The sequence below is a fragment of the Triticum dicoccoides genome, chromosome 4A (genome assembly GCF_002162155.2).
Source record: "Triticum dicoccoides isolate Atlit2015 ecotype Zavitan chromosome 4A, WEW_v2.0, whole genome shotgun sequence".
Classification (NCBI taxonomy): domain Eukaryota; kingdom Viridiplantae; phylum Streptophyta; class Magnoliopsida; order Poales; family Poaceae; genus Triticum; species Triticum dicoccoides.
In genome coordinates this window covers 190,819,809-190,836,703 of record NC_041386.1, presented here as the reverse complement: position 1 = coordinate 190,836,703, position 16,895 = coordinate 190,819,809, and positions in this window count along the sequence as shown.

Here is a 16,895-nt window from a genome sequence, read left to right as displayed (position 1 = left end):
ACGACGCACCAAGAGCACCAGGGCGGTGGACAACGGCTAGGCCTAGGAAGGGAACGACACGGAGCCGGGGAAGACACGACAGTGGCTGCCCACGCAGTGGGGAGTACGAGGGTTGACTGGTTCGGTTGCCGTCACCGGAAAATAACAGGAGGTGTGGGTGAGTAGAGGGATAGCCAGGCCAGGGATGCGAGTATGGTGGGGCCATGAGGCCTGCCCGGTAGCACAGTTGGCCATGGGAGGCGCGAGCAGGCGGTTCCGTCGGCGCTGGTGTCGGTGTCAAAACCGGCGGATCTCGGGTAGGGGGTCCCGAACTGTGCGTCTAAGGCGGATGGTAATAGGAGGCAGGGGACACGATGTTTACCCAGGTTCTGGCCCTCTTGATGGAGGTAATACCCTACGTCCTGCTTGTTTGTTCTTGATGATATGAGTATTACAAGAGTTGATCTACCGCGAGATCAGAGAGGCTAAACCCTAGAAGCTAACCTATGGTATGATTGTATCTTGTCCTATGGACTAAAACCCTCTGGTTTATATAGACACCGGAGGGGGCTAGGGTTACACAAGGTCGGTTACAAAGGAGGAGATATACATATCCGTATTGCCTAGCTTGCCTTCCACGCCAAGTAGAGTACTATCCGGACACGAGACGAAGTCTTCAATCTTGTATCTTCAAAGTCCAACAGTCCGGCCAAAGGATATAGTCCGGCTGTCCGGAGACCCCCTAATCCAGGACTCCCTCAGTAGCCCCCGAACCAGGCTTCAATGATGTTGAGTCCGGCGCGCAGTATTGTCTTCGGCATTGCAAGGCGGGCTCTTCTCCAAATCTTGAATGTCTGTTAAGTAGTGTCCGGCCCCATAAATGTTGGACTTCTTGGCTTCTGTGCTCAATAAGGGCTATCTTCCACGCGTCGAACGAATACGAGGAGCCAGGGCGTTTTTACATTCACCCCCCTAGCCAGGTAAATAAATTGTCTATTTAAAGGGATGGGGATTCTTAGATCCAATCCATACCATCCTCCCACAACGAGAATCCATCGGAGCGCGCTTCTAAAAAATCCACTCCAACATGGCCGACCACCGCAGCTCCTCCTCCCGCCCCCGTAGCCCTAAGCCCGGTGATTGGGAGAGGTGTTCCGTCCCACACAGTCGATTAGTAGAGCTGCAGACTCAGGGATTTCTCCCTCCAGCGTATATGGTCCTGATACATCTCCAACATATCTATAATTTTCGATTGCTCCATGCTATATTATCTACTATTTTGGACTATATTCGGCTTTATTTTCCACTTCTATATTATTTTTGGGACTAACCTATTAACCGGAGGCCCAGCCCAGAATTGCTGTTTTTTTTGCCTATTTCAATATTTCGGAGAAACAGAATATCAAACGGAGTCCAAACGGAATAAAACCTTCGGGAACATGATTTTCTCACCGAACGTGATCCAGGAGACTTGGGCCCTACTCCAAGGAGTCAAAGAGGCGATCACGAGGGTGGGGGGCTTGCCCACCCCCCTAGGGCGCGCCCCCTGCCTCGTGGGCCCCTCGGTACTCCACCGACGTACTCCTTCCTCCTATATATACCTACGTACCCCCAAACGATCAGAACATGAGCCAAAAACCTAATTCCACCGCCGCAACTTTCTGTATCCACGAGATCCCATCTTGGGGCCTGTTTCGGAGCTCCGCCGGAGAGGGCTGTCATCACAGAAGGCTTCTACATCATCACAGCCCCTCCGATGAAGTGTGAGTAGTTTACCTCAGACCTTCGGGTCCATAGTTAGTAGCTAGATGGCTTCTTCTCTCTTTTTGGATCTCAATACAAAGTTCTCCCCCTCTCTCGTGGAGATCTATTCGATGTAATCTTCTTTTTGCGGTGTGTTTGTTGAGACCGATGAATTGTGGGTTTATGATCAAGTCTGTCTATGAATAATATTTGAATCTTCTCTGAATTCTTTTATGTATGATTGGTTATCTTTGCAAGTCTCTTCGAATTATCCGTTTGGTTTGGCCAACTAGATTGGTAGTTCTTGCCATGGGAGAAGTGCTTAGCTTTGGGTTCGATCTTGCGGTGTCCTTTCCCAGTGACAGATGGGGCGGCAAGGCACATATTGCATCGTTGCCATCAAGGATAACAAGATGGGGTTTATTTCATATCGCATGAATTTATCTCTCTACATCATGTCATCTTGCTTAAAGCGTTACTCTATTTTTAACTTAATACTCTAGATGCATGATGGATACTGGTCGATGAGTGGAGTAATAGTAGTAGATGCAGAATCGTTTCGGGCTACTTGTCACGGACGTGATGCCTATATATATGATCATGCCTAGATATTCTCATAACTATGCTCAATTCTGTCAATTGCTCAACAGTAATTTGTTCACCCACCGTAGAATACTTATGCTCTTGAGAGAAGCCACTAGTGAAACCTATGGACCTCGGGTCTATTCTCATCATATCAATCTCCATCACTTTAATCTTACTTTGCTTTTTTACTTTGTCTTTTACTTTTCACTTTGCATCTCTATACCAAAAATACCAAAAATATTATATCTATCAGATCTCACTCTCGTAAGTGACCGTGAAGGGATTGACAACCCCTAATCGTGTTGGTTGCGAGTAGCTATCGTTTTGTGCAGGTAAGAGGGACTTGAGCATGGCCTCCTACTGGATTGATACCTTGGTTCTCAAAAACTGAGGAAATACTTACGCTACTCTGCTGCATCATCCTTTCCTCTTCGGGGAAATCCAACGCAAGCTCAAGAGGTAGCAAGAAGAATTTCTGGCGCCGTTGCCGGGGAGTCTATGCAAAAAGTCAACATACCAAGTACCCATCACAATCCCTATCTCTCGCATTACATTATTTGCCATTTGCCTTTCGTTTTCCTCTCCCCCACTTCACCCTTGCCATTTTATTCGCCCTCTCTTTTCCGTTTGTTTTTTCTCGCTTGCCTTGTCGTCATGGCTAATCTTATCTCTTCTCAGTTGTCTCCCGAGAATGAAGTTCTAAATTTTAAACAAAGGGAGGGAGAAAATCTAAAAGATGCTTGGTATAGAATTTGCAATGATTAAAATAGATCTACCAGGAAGCAATCTACTTCAGTTCTTCTCCGCAATTTTTATGTAGGTGTTAATCCTTGGTATAGATATATCCTTGATACCATTACCGGAGGGAACTTCTTGGGTAGCCATACTTTTTATTCTTATAATGCTATGTTATATTTATTAGGCTCACCGCCTCTTTTGGTTAATGGAACCATGTTAACTTTGGAGCATGTTATGCAAAGACTTGATATTATTGAAAATAAAGTTGCTACTATTGAATTAATTGAAAATCTAGATAAAAAGATCCACAATCAAATTACTCAATATGGATCTAAGGTAGGAATGACTTTGAAAAATATTAAGGAAAATGAACCCATAGTTAATGAGAAGATAAACTTATATTCTACTAGAATTGATAAACTTGAGGGTATCATTACAAACTTGGGAACCGCTTTTTCTTCCGTAAAGAATACTCCAAGTCCTCCTACTAAAATTGACAAGCTTATGTATTTTCCTAAAAATAAGGGTGAATCATCTAGTAAGGAAACTGCGGATCTTAAATCTATAAGTATTCATCCCAATATTTTTGCTATCATTAAGGAACCAATTGCTACAAATGAATTTTTCGATCTTGTGCCTAAAAGTTTGATAATCACTAGAAAGAAAGAAATTCCTAAGGAAAATAGATGCCTCATCAAAGAATTGCCTACCAAAGATGGCAATACCTAGATCTATCCTCGCTTTTATGCCTAGCTAGGGGCGTTAAACGATAGCTCTTGTTGGGAGGCAACCCAATTTTATTTTTATTCCTTGCTTTTTTCTCCTGTTTAATAATAAATAATTTATTTAGCCTCTGTTTTGGTTGTGTTTTTTTGTGTTTAATTAGTGTTTGTGCCAAGTAGAACCGTTGGGAAGACTTGGGGAAAGTCTTGTTGAACTTGCTGTAAAAAACAGAAACTTTAGCGCTCACGAGAACTGCTGTCATTTTTATTTGGAGAGTGCTATTTAGTTAATTATTTTTGAAGATGCTTAATAGATAAATTCCTCACGTCCAGCAATTTATTTTAGAATTTTTGGGGTTCCAGATATTGCGCTAGCTACAGATTACTACAGACTGTTCTGTTTTTGACAGATTCTGTTTTTTCGTGTGTTGTTTGCTTATTTTGATGAATCTATGGTTAGTAAAATAGTTTATAATCCATAGAGAAGTTGGAATACAGTAGGTTTAACAACAATATAAATAAATAATGAGTTCATTACAGTACCTTGAAGTGGTTTTTTGTTTTCTTTCGCTAACGGAGCTCACGAGTTTTCTACTTTAAGTTTTGTGTTGTGAAGTTTTCAAGTTTTGGGTGAATTCTTGTGATGGATTATGGAACAAGGAGTTTCAAGAGCCTAAGCTTGGGGATGCCCATGGCACCCCCAAGATAATCCAAGGACACCAAAAAGTCAAAGCTTGGGGATGCCCCGGAAGGCATCCCCTCTTTCGTCCACTTCCATCGGTAATTTACTTGGAGCTATATTTTTATTCACCAACATGATATGTGTTTTGCTTGGAGCATCTTGTATTATTTGTGTCTTTGGTTGCTAGTGTGACACAATCATCCTTGCTGTACACACCTTTTGAGAGAGCCATACATGAATTAGAATTTGATAGAATACTCTATGTGCTTCACTTATATCTTCTTGAGCTAAGTAGTTTTGCTCCATGTGCTTCACTTATATATTTTGAGCGCTATAATTTTGCTCTATGTGCTTCACTTAGATTTTTTAGAGCACGGTGGTGGATTTGTTTTAAAGAAACTATTGATCTCTCATGCTTCATTTTGAGAGTCTTAATAGCATGGTAATTTGCTTAATAATAACATGCTTGGTATTCAAGATTTGTGAAACTTTCTTTTGAGTGTGTTGAGTACTAAGAAAAGTTGGATGCTTGATAATTGTTTTGAGATATGGAGGTAGTAATATCAAAGTCATGCTAGTAGAGTAATTGTGAATTTGAGAAGTGCATGAGTTAAAGTTTGCAAGTACCGTAGCATGCACGTATGGTAAACGTTATGCAACAAATTTGAAACATGTGGTGTTATTTGATTGTCCTCCTTATGAGTGGCGGTCGGGGACGAGCGATGGTCTTTTCCTAGCAATCTATCCCCCTAGGAGCATGCGCGTTATACTTTGGTTTTTGATGGCTTGTAGATTTGTGCAATAAGTATATGAGTTCTTTATGACTAATGTTGAGTCCATGGATTATACGCACTCTCACCCTTCCATCATTGCTAGCCTCTACGGTACCGTTGTCAGTGATGATGCTGTGGGGGACGCCATAATGGTGTACAACCCCGGATATGAAGTCTATCACCGGTCCGGATTCAGCCGTTTTGACAGGTTTGGCTTCTTTCCAATTGGTGAATTTATCTACCATGACCAGTAAGTATTTTTTCTTATGGGTTCCCCCTTTGAGGGGTCCGACCATATCGAGCCCCCAGACCGCAAAGGGCCAAGTAATGGGGATTGTTTGGAGGGCGGTAGGTGGCATGTGGCTTTGGTTTGCAAAAAGCTGGCAACCGACACAATGTCGTACCAGATGCTGTGCATCTGCCCGGGCCGCCGGCCAATAAAAACCTGTACGGAAGGCCTTGCTTACAAGGGCCCGGGCTGCGGTGTGGTGGCCGCTGAGTCCGGCATGGATTTCTGCCAAAAGCTTCTGCCCTTCCTCTTCGGAGATGCACCTTTGAAGGACTCCGGTTGTGCTTTTCTTATAAAGCTCTCCCTCATGGACCTTGTAGGCTTTAGATCGCCGCACTATGCAGCGGGCCTCATTTTGGTCCTCGGGTAATTCCTGTCAAGTTAGGTAGGCCAGGAATGGTTCTGTCCACGGGGCGATGCCGACCATTATCACGTGGGCTGAAGGTGTTATTTCGGTGGCAGAGCCTCTGATTGTGTCAGAGTATTCAGTATCTGGGGTTGTGGCTGGGTCCGGTCTATTTTTGCCAGTGTCCCCTTCCCATACCACGAATGGTTTAGAAAGTCTTTCCAGGAAGATGTTCGGTGGGACAGGGTCGCGTTTGGCGCCGATACGGGCTAGGATGTCCGCCGCCTAGTTGTTTTCCCGAGCTACATGGTGGAATTCAAGCCCCTCGAACCGAACTGACATTTTGAGGACGGCATTGCGATATGCCGCCATTTTCGGATCCTTGGCATCGAAGTCTCCATTTATTTGGGATATTGCGAGGTTTGAGTCCCCACGCACCTCTAGGCGTTGGATGCCCATGGAGACTGCCATCCAGAGGCCGTGTAATAGGGCCTCGTATTCGGCTGCGTTGTTGGAGTCTGTATATAGTATTTGGAGCACGTATTGCACCGTATCTCCGGTGGGGGACGTCAGGACGACGCCAGCCCCCAGACCAACTAGCATTTTAGAGCCGTCGAAGTGCATGATCTAATTGGAGTATGCGCCGTACTCTTTTGGGAGTTCGGCTTCTGTCCATTCGGCTACGAAATCGGCCAGTACTTGCGACTTAATGGCCCGTCGTGGCTTATATGTTATGTCGAATAGGAGGAGCTCGATGTCCCATTTGGCAATCCGGCCCGTGGCATCGCGGTTGTTTATTATGTCATTGAGTGGTACTTCGGAGGCCACTATAATTGAACACTCTTGAAAGTAGTGTCGTAATTTCTGGGATGCCATAAATACCGCGTATGCTATCTTTTGGTAATGTGGGTACTGTGATTTGCATGGAGTGAGGACGGTGGATACATAATATACTGGGTTTTGAAGTGGGAATTTATGTCCGTCCATCTCTCGTTCGATGACGAGTACTGCGCTTACAACTTGGTGAGTTGCCGCTATATATAATAGCATTGGTTCGCCAACAGTTGGTGTGGCCAAGATTGGGTTGGTGGCCAGGATGGCTTTTATTTCTTCCAGTCCGGCCGTGGCTACGTCCGTCCACTCGAATTGTTCAGTGCGCCGAAGAAGTCGATAAAGGGGAAGTGCCTTTTCTCCTAATCGGGAGATAAAGCGGCTTAAAGCCGCCAAACATCCAGTCAATTTCTGGATTTGCTTGAGGTCAGTTGGGATAGCCAACTGCGACAGAGCTCAGATTTTAGCCGGATTTGCTTCAATTCCTCTACTGGAGACGATGAAGCCCAGGAGCTTTCCGGCGGGAACACCGAAAACGCATTTTTCTGGATTGAGCTTAATGTCGTATGTTCGGAGATTGGAGAACGTGAGCCTCAAGTCGTCTATTAAAGAGTCGACGTGTCTGGTTTTAATGACCACATCGTCTACATATGCCTCCACAGTCTTACCGATCTTCTTTTCCAGACATGTCTGGATCATGCGCTGATATGTTGCGCCGGCGATTTTGAGCCCGAAGGGCATTGTATTAAAACATAAGGGGCCGTATGGCGTGATAAATGCCATTGCGGCTTGATCAGACTCCGCCATCTTAATCTGGTGGTAACCGGAGTATGCATCGAGGAAGCACAATGATTTGTATCCTGCGGTAGCGTCGATGATTTGATCGATGCGAGGTAGTGGGAAGGGATCCTTTGGGCAGGCCTTATTAAGGTCTTTGAAGTCAACACATAGGCGCCAGGATTTGTCCTTCTTTTGTACCATCACTAGGTTTGCTAGCCAATCTGTATGTTCTATTTCTTTAATAAATCCGGCTTCCAGTAGCTTGGCCAGCTCCTCTCCCATGGCATGTCGCTTAGGTTCGGAGAAATGCCGAAGAGTCTGCTTGACCGACTTGAATCCTTTTAGAATATTAAGGCTATGCTCGGCCAATCTGCGTGGGATTCCTGGCATGTCTGAAGGGTGTCAGGCAAATATATCCCAATTCTCGCACAGAAACTCCCGTAGTGCGGCATCTACAGCGGGGTCTAACTGTGCCCCAATGGATGCTATATTTGTAGGGTCTGTTGGATGGACTTGGAATTTAACTATTTTGTCTATTGGTTTAAAGGAGGTGGACTTGGATCTTTTGTCTAGTATCACGTCGTCCCTGTCCACCGTGGAGCGCCGCGCGGTTAACTCCTCTGCCACAAGGGCTTCGGATAATGCCTCCACTACAAAAAATACACTTCCGTGATGATACGTGTTTGTCACCATAGGTCGCGTTTTTTGTCATGCATGTACATACATGATGATTTTATGACAGAATCAAGATAGTCATACCTGCGCTGTCGTAGAAGTGTTCCATGAAATTACCAACATTATCATCACAGAAGTGTCCACTTCCATGACGATAAATCGCGCGTCACAGAAGTGCTTTCGTCAAGGGTGACTGTCGGTGTCAAAACCGACGGATCTCGGGTAGGGGGTCCCGAACTGTGCGTCTAGGCCGGATGGTAACCGGAGACAAGGGACACGAAATTTTACCCAGGTTTGGGCCCTCTCGATGGAGGTAAAACCCTACGTCCTGCTTGATTAATATTGATGATATGGGTAGTACAAGAGTAGATCTACCACGAGATCGAGGAGGCTAAACCCTAGAAGCTAGCCTATGGTATGATTGTTGATGTGTATGTTGTCCTACAGACTAAAACCCTCTGGTTTATATAGACATCGGATAGGGTTAGGGTTACATGGAGTCGGTTACAATGGTAGGAGATCTTCATATTCGTCTCGCCAAGCGTGCCTTCCACGCCAAGGAAAGTCCCTTCCGGACACGGGACGGAGTCTTCAATCTTGTATCTTCATAGTCCAGGAGTCCGGCTGAAGGTATAGTCCAGCTATCCGAACACCCCCTAATCCAGGACTCCCTCAGTAGCCCCTGAGCCAGGCTTCAATGACGATGAGTCCGGCACGCAGATTGTCTTCGGCATTGCAAGGCGGGTTCTCCTCCAAATTCCGTGTACCTGTTTGAATAAAGTTTGGTTTCTTGTAGATGTTGCGCTCCTTGGCTTCTACGCCCAATAATGGCCGCTTCCCATGTGTCAAACGAATATGAAAAGTCTGAGTGCTTTTACATTCACACCCCTAGCCGCGTAAATGGGCTGCCCTATTGAAGGGGACGAGGATTTAGATCCAATCCACATCTTCTCCCCTCCGCGAGTGTTCATCAGAGCGCATCCGACAAAGGTCCATTCCACCATGGCCAGCCGTTGCAACTCCTCCCCTCGCCCTTCCAGCCCTAAGCCTGGATATTGGGAGAGATGTTCCACCCCATATAGTGAGCTAGTGACGCTCCAGACCAAGGGATTTCTCCCCTTGGCCTATATGGTCCCGGTTCGAGCCGGTCTTGCCGTCTACAACGGTGGAGAGCAAGCAGAGAATGCCCCTTATCCTTCCAAAGGAGAGCGGGTGTGCCTCGTCCCTTACTTAATAAGGGGGCTCGGATTTCCAATCCACCCATTTCTTCGGGGGCTGCTGGAGTTCTATGGCCTCCAGCTACATTGTCTCATGCCTGCCTCAGTATTGCATATCGCGGGCTTTGTAGCCCTCTGTGAGCTGTTCTTGGGTGTTGAAGCTCATTTCGGACTGTGGAAGGAGCTATTATGCCTCGTGCCCCGTTCCAAGAAGGGGTCAATGTATCAGGTGGGCGGAGCCGAAGTGTGGCGCATCGCCGAGACCGGATATCTGTCCGGAAACCTAAAGAAGGCGTCCAAAGACTGGCCCTCGGAATGGTTCTATATAGAAGACGTCCCGCTGCCGGATCCTGTCCGGATCGGCCTCCCTGAATTCAACAGTGCTCCCTTAAAGAAGCACCTAAGCTGGCGCCCACGGAGCCCTCAGAGGGAAAGTGACAGGGACATCATTTACCTGATGGGTCGAATAAGATTGTTAGCCCATTCTGGACTAACCATGATCGGGGTTATGGCCGAATGCATTATGCGGGGGGTGCAGCCGCTTCAGTATAGAAGCCACCCCATGTGGGACTTCAACGGGGAGGACGACGCCACCCGCTATGGTCGTAAGGGGCCGGATTCAGCTGCCGCTCTACTAAAGATCTTGTCCACTTTGTATAAGGGAGAAGAGGAGGAATTTCTCCGCGTCAACCCTCAGGGTGGATTCTCCATGCACAATCCCCCGAGCTAGGTAAGTGGCCGTATTTACTTGTCCATCCATTTTGTATTCCCATTGTTAAATATTCATTCTGACGACCTTGACGCAGGAACTGCGCCGGGCTGTTAAGGACATAAGCAGCCCTCCTCCACAACCCGAGGACCCAGGACGGTCCCTCGACCCAGCCTCTCAAGAGGATCCGGACATATCTGTGGAGCTGATTGATGGAGTGTTCCATCAATTGAGCGAGGACAACGCCTTGGTGGCCATTACGGCCGATTACCCAGGGCTAATCCTGACGCCCCAGGTACCTGAGATCGAAGTCCCAGTACCCCGAATAGGTGTCCGCCCACTCGTGTTCAGTTTCTTGATTGCAACCGAACTTTGCAGGGGAGGTTTTTAAGGCGGAAGGCCGAACCTGCGGCGACAAGCCAACGAGGGGCCGTGGGGCCCCGTGGGCCGTGGGGCCCCATGGGCCGAAAAGAAGTGCAGTATGGACCGAGGCGTCAGCGCAAAGGTATGGCGCACCCCCTTATCCCAGGTGTTATACCTTCGAGGCACATTGACACTCGTGCTCTCTTCAGGACAAAGAGACCTCGCCGGACTATACCCGGAGAGGCTGCCAATCGCGCCTCCACCATCCAGGCTCCAAAGCCTGGTCCGGAGGCGGAGGCGAACGCAAGGCGCGCGCCAGACACTCCTCCGACGGAGGATGTGGACGGGTTGTCTGCCACCAACTCTGAGGTGGAGAGTGCCATGAACCACAGGCATCGCCGGACAATTCTTCGTGACGCTTGTTTCTCCCAAGGGGCGTTAGATGCCTTCAACTCGGGAGATGCGCACCTCCGTGCCTCTCAAAATGGTCTAGCCAGAGCCACAGAGCAATATGTAAAAGACATACGGGTGAGAAAATTTTGGTATATATATATATATATCAGTAGCCCTCGAGACTTGAAACAGTTAGAATAACTGATTTAAGGATCATTTGATATGCAGGTTCTTACAGAAAAGAATTCCCTACTGTCGAAGGAGCTGGAAGAGTACAAATCCCAACTGGAGGCCGCACTAGCCGCGGTAGGGGAGCCTAAGGAGACCCCCTCTGGTAATATACACTTCGAAAGATAAGTATTTTGCGAAGCACGGCTTTGGTGCGAATCTGACAAATGAAATTGCAGATGGTGCTGGATTGAACCGGAAAGGCAACACCTCCTACGCCAGCTAAAGGGTGGTGAGAGGGTGCTATTAAAGGTGATGGGGGAGAAAAACGTTCTCCAAGATGCCAACACCAGGCTGGGCGTCAAGCTGAAAGATGTTCGTGCCCAGCTATCAGACTCCATGAAGGAGAATCAGTGGCTTCGGCGCGGCATATTTAGTAAGTGCTTGAATGAACCTTTTGAAAGAAAGTTCGGCGGGGAAGTCGACTAACAGAGCAATGTCTATAGGTGTGCTAACAGGTCGTCCTGCAGAGGAGATGCCTGGTTCTACGGGTGACCTTCTTCCCGAGCTCTCGCAACTGCTCGATCGAGTTTGGCAGGCGATGCGAGGCGTCACCCAGGCCGTGTGGCCATCCGTCTCCATGCCCGAAGGTCTTGGAGAGCTTGCGAAGAAGCTAAAGGGAGCACGGCGGCGCTTCCGATTGTGGAAGATATGAGCCTGCCGTCAAGGCGCTAGGGAGGCCTGGGCCATGGTGAAGACGCGGTACGTAAAGGCTGACCGCAACCACATGGCCGAGGTCGGTCCTGTAGGGCCCGATGGGAAGGAGATCCCTGTAAGCTTAGTATACGGCCAAGTAGGGTTGGCCGCAAAGTATTCCCAGCAGGACTGTAAATTAGACAGCCTGTTAGATGGTATTGAAGAGGAATACAACCAGTCGAAATGACTATGTAATTTAATTGACATTTATAATGACTTCTAGCCGGATTGTAGATCATTTGTCATGGCCGACCTTTTCTCTTCAGCCTCGGGACCAGACGGTCCGGAGTGTGTCCAAATTCCCATGCGGTTATATAGGAACCGGGGAATGCATGGAGACCAGGCGTAGGGGTCATTAGGGCGTGAACAGACAAGTGCCCGACTAGGTATGTTATATTACATGGTTAGTAAGAAACATCTTCCAGGGAGAATAGTTCCGTTAGGGGTTCCTTTCCCTGGGAGGCATGCCCTAAGGTGCATGTCCATGCTGCGAAAAGAAACGCAGGAAAAACATCTAGGGACGTATAGATAAAAATAAAAAAAGATCATCTTTAGTTCACCAACCGAATATTCCCTTAAGAACGCTAGCTTTCGGCTTCACCCAGTCTGAGGTACACATCCGGCTGACCCGGCAGTAACAATCGCAGAGGTGCTCCCTTTACCACCTAGCCGAACATTCGGGAACGTAGGGGTAAGCACAGGAGCCAGGCAACCCAGCTTGGCCAAAACTTAAGTCATATCGGTGCATATAATGGTGAATAAAAGGTACATGCGGAAGTGTGGCACATGTGTTGGGCATGAAGCCCGCATGAATAAGCTTCTGTTTAAAGAAGCCCCCAGGTTTAATGAGCGCGGATAGCGCATCACTTTATGAGCCTTTAGAGGCTATAAGAGAGAGAGAGGGAAGAAGAGAAATGTAAGACAGAAAATATAAAAAATGGACAGAGGAAGGAGACAAACACAGAGTCCGACGCTAGGCATAGAATCTTCGGAGATGGGCTGCGTTCCATGGGTTTGGCTCGAGTCGGTTATCCGATGCATCCCGCAGGTGGTACGCTCCACCAGTCAGGACTTGGTAAATTATGAAGGGACCTTCCCACTTGGGCTTGAGTTTGTCATTTTTCTTGTCCGGTAGTCATAGAACTAATTCGCCAACGTTGTAATTTTTGGCCCATACTTCTCTGCTTTGGTATCTTCGAGCCTGCTGTTGATAGAATGCGGAATGGGCTTTTGCCACATCGCGCTCCTCCTCCAATGCGTCCAAGCTGTCCTGCCGATCGAGCTCGGCTTCTCTTTCTTCGTACATGCGCACTTGAGGTGAGTCATGACTTATGTCGCAAGGCAAAACTGCCTCTACGCCATACACCATAAAGAATGGTGTGTATCCGGTGGTGCGATTCGGCGTGGTCCGCAGCCCCCAGAGTACGGAGTCGAGCTCCTCTACCCAGTGCGTGCTAGATTCCTTGAGGGACCACACTAATCTGGGTTTGATGCCGCTCATGATAAGACCATTTGCACGTTTGACCTGGCCGTTAGTTTGTGGGTGATAGACGGAAGCATAATCGAGCTTGATGCCCATGTTTTTGCAACAGAGTTTTACCTCGTCGGCCGTGAAGTTCGTTCCGTTATCAGTGATGATGTTGTGGGGGACGCCGTAATGGTGTACAACCCCGGATATAAAGTCTATCACCGGTCCGAATTCAGCCGTCTTAATAGGCTTGGCTTCTATCCATTTGGTGAACTTATCCACCATGACCAGTAAGTATTTTTTCTTGTGGGTTCCGCCTTTAAGGGGTCCAACCATGTCAAGCCCCCAGACCGCGAAGGGCCAAGTAATGGGGATGGTTTGGAGGGCGGTGGGTGGCATATGGCTTTGGTTTGCAAAGAGCTGGCAACCGGTGCATCGTTGGACTAAATCCTGAGCGTCTGCTCGGGCCGTCGGCCAATAAAAGCCTGTACGGAAGGTCTTGCTTACAAGGGACCGGGCTGCAGCGTGATGACCGCCGAGTCCGGCATGAATTTCAGCCAGGAGATTCCGCCCCTCCTCTTCAGAGATGCACCTTTGAAGGACTCTGGTAGTGCTTTTCTTATAAAGCTCTCCCTCGTGGACTCTGTAGGCTTTGGATCGCCTCACTATGCAGCGTGCCTCATTTTGGTCCTCGGGGAGTTCCTGCTTAGTAAGGTAGGCGAGGAATGGTTCTGTCCACGGGGCAATGACGGCCATTATTACGTGGGCTGAAGGTGTTATTTCATTGGCAGAGCCTCCGATTGTGTCAGAATGTTCGATGTCGGGCAGTGCGGTTGGGTCCGGGCTATTATTGTTCGGCTCCCCTTCCCATGCTACGGATGGCTTGAACAACCTTTCCAAAAAGATGTTGGGGGGGGGACTACATCGCGTTTTGCACTGATGCGTGCCAGGACATCTGCCGCCTGATTATTTTGCCGGGCTATATGGTGAAATTCAAGCCCCTCGAACCGAGCTGACATTTTTAGGACAGTGTTGCGGTAAGATGCCATTTTTGGATCCTTGGCATCGAAGTCTCCATTTATTTGGGATATTGCGAGGTTCGAGTCCCCGCGCACCTCTAGGCGTTGGACGCCCATGGATACTGCCATCCGAACACCATGTGAAAGGGCCTCATATTCGGCTGCATTGTTGGAGTCCGTGTACATAATATGTAGTACGTATTGAACTGTGTCTCCTGTGGGGGACGTCAAAACGACGCCAGCCCCCAGTCCGGCCAACATCTTGGAGCCATCGAAATGCATGATCCAATTTGAATATGTGACGTACTCTTTAGGGAGTTTGGCCTCCGTCCATTCTGCGACGAAGTCGGCCAAGACTTGTGACTTGATGGCTCGTCGTGGCTTATAAGTTATGTCAAACAGGAGGAGCTTGATGGCCCATTTCGCAATCCGGCCCGTTGCGTCACGATTGTTTATAATATCATTAAGTGGTACTTCTGAGGCTACCGTTATTGAACACTCTTGAAAGTAGTGTCGTAGCTTCCGGGATGCCATGAATACCGCGTACGCAATCTTTTCATAATGCGGGTACCGTGATTTGCAGGGAGTGAGGACAGTGGACACATAATAGACCGGCTTTTGAAGGGGGAATTTGTGTCCATCCGCTTCTCGTTCGACGATGAGCACTGCGCTTACAACCCGATGTGTTGCTGCAATGTATAATAGCATTGGTTCGCCAATGTTTGGCGCGGCCAGGACTGGGTTTGTTGCCAGTATGGCTTTTATTTCGTCGAGTTCGGCCATGGCTGCGTCCGTCCATTTGAAGTGTTCGGTGCGCCGAAGGAGGCGGTAAAGGGGTAGGGCCTTTTCTCCCAAGCGGGAGATAAAGCAGCTTAGAGCTGCCACGCTTCCGGTTAGCTTTTGTATTTGTTTGAGGTCCTTTGGGATATCCAGTTGCGACAAAGCTCGGATCTTGGCTGGATTTGCTTCAATTCCTCTACCGGATACAATGAAGCCTAAGAGCTTTCCGGCTGGAACGCCGAAAACGCATTTTTCCGGTTTGAGCTTGATGTCGTATGTTCGGAGGTTATCAAATGTGAGCCTCAAGTCGTCTACTAGAGATTCAACATGTCTTTTTTCGACGACCACATCATCTACATATGCCTCCACTATTTTGCCGATCTGGCTTGCCAAACATGTCTGAATCATGTGCTAATATGTTGCACCGGCGTTTTTGAGCCCGAAGGGCATCGTGTTGAAGCAGAATGGCCCGTATGGTGTGATAAATGCCGTTGCGGCTTGGTCTGGTTCTGCCATCTTGATTTGATGGTAGCCAGAATATGCATCGAGGAAACACAACGAATCGTGTCCTGCGGTAGCATCGATAATTTGATCGATGCGGGGGAGGGGAAAGGGATCCTTTGGGCAAGCCTTGTTAAGGTCTTTAAAATCAACACACAGGCGCCAGGATTTTTCCTTCTTTGGTACCATCACCAGGTTCGCTAGCCAGTCCAGATGTTTTATATCTCTGATGAATCTGGCCTCCAATAGCTTTGCTAGCTCCTCTCCCATGGCCTATCTCTTAGGTTCGGAAAAACGCCGAAGAGCCTGTTTGACAGGTTTGAATCCTGTTTGGATATTTAAGCTGTGCTCGGCCAGCCTGCGTGGGATTCCTGGCATGTCTGAAGGGTGCCAGGCGAAAATGTCCCAGTTCTCTCGTAGGAACTCTCGCAATGCGGCATCGACATCAGGGTTTAACTGTGCCCCGATGGAAGTTGTTTTATTGGGGTCCATTGGATGGACTTGGAATTTGACTATTTCGTCCGCCAGTTTAAAGGAGGTGGACTTGGATCTTTTGTCGAGTACCATGTCATCCCTATTCACCGTAGAGCGCACCGCAGTCAGCTCCTCAGCCGCTAGGGCTTCAGATAGTGCCTCAAGGGCCAGTGCGGCTGTCTTGTTTTCGGCGCGGAGTGCTATGTCCGGATCACTAGTGAGAGTGATGATCTCGTTAGGCCCGGACATCTTGAGCTTCATGTACCCGTAATGAGGTATTGCTTGGAAGATTGTAAACGCCTCCCGCCCTAGCAGAGCGTGATAACCGCTGCTGAACGGAGCCACCTGGAACGTGACCTCTTCGGACCTGTAATTATCCGGCGTGCCGAACACCACATCTAGTGTGATTTTTCCTGTACAACGCGCTTCCCGACTGGGGATTATTCCTCTAAAGGTTGTGCTGCTTCGCTCAATGCGGTTCCAGTCTATTTCCATTTTTTGAAGAGTCTCCTCGTAAATGAGGTTCAATCCGCTGCCGCCGTCCATGAGTACCTTGGTAAGACAAAAGCCGTCCACTATTGGACTGAGGACCAATGCGGCTGGTGCTCAGGCTGTTCGGAATTTAGGTTCATCACTGGCATTAAAGGTAATAGCCCTGTCGCTCCATGGGTTTATTATTGCTACTTGGTAGACTTCGGCAAGGCTGCGGAGTGTCCTTTTTCGCATATTATTTGATGTGAAAGTCTCGAAGACTGTTAATACCGTATTGGTGTCTCTGGGGTGGCTTTCTGTGGCCTCCGGAATTAGGAGATTTTCGCCAATTTTGGCCACCTACCAGAGTATCCAATATGCTCTGAGGCTGTGAGTTGGTGTGGCGTCCTCTGTACTGTGAATTTTACAGGGT